Here is a 686-nt window from a genome sequence, read left to right as displayed (position 1 = left end):
TGTGAGCCACACTGAGTCTAGGTCAGAGGTGACAGGGTGTGAAAGGGCACACTTCAGCCAGCGTGTCATGTTAATTAATGAAATGTAAGCCTAATTTGGAGTAAGCAGGTCACCTGCTGCTGGGAAGGAGCCCTGATGCGTGTAAGGTTGCTTTGTGACAGACGCACCCCTCCACCAGCACATGTCACCAGAGAGGGCCATGCCTTGGAGTAAAGCAAGGAAGTCCTCCTTCCCCAGCCAAGACTGTCCAGTGCTAGCTCAAGAAGGGACATGCCGGCTGGACTCCAGGCCCACTGGCCTGTGCTGAATGTCTCCTGTGGGGCCACTGCAGCCTCCAGAGCTGTGTCCCCCTGGACTCAGGGGACCTGGCTTATTGCATTGTGTTGTATTTTTGTTATTGAAATGTTGTCTTTGAACATATTTATGGGGTACACTGGAAATTTTGTCACATACACAGAATGTGTAATGATCAAGTCAGGGTATTTGGGGAATCACTCACTCCAAGTGGTTCTCATTTCTGTGTTGGGAAGACATCAAACCCGATTCTAGCCACGTTGAAATAGACAAGACAGGGTTGTTACCTGTAATCACCCTTCTCTGCTAGCAAACATCAGCACTTACTCCTTCTCCTTGACTGGGAGTCTGTTCCACTGGCCAGCCTCCCTGCCCCCAGAGCTCACGCCCTT

This window comes from Otolemur garnettii, unplaced genomic scaffold (assembly GCF_000181295.1).
Source record: "Otolemur garnettii isolate 467f Iridium unplaced genomic scaffold, OtoGar3 scaffold00084, whole genome shotgun sequence".
NCBI classification, from domain to species: Eukaryota; Metazoa; Chordata; class Mammalia; order Primates; family Galagidae; genus Otolemur; species Otolemur garnettii.
Note: the sequence above shows the minus strand (reverse complement) of the source record.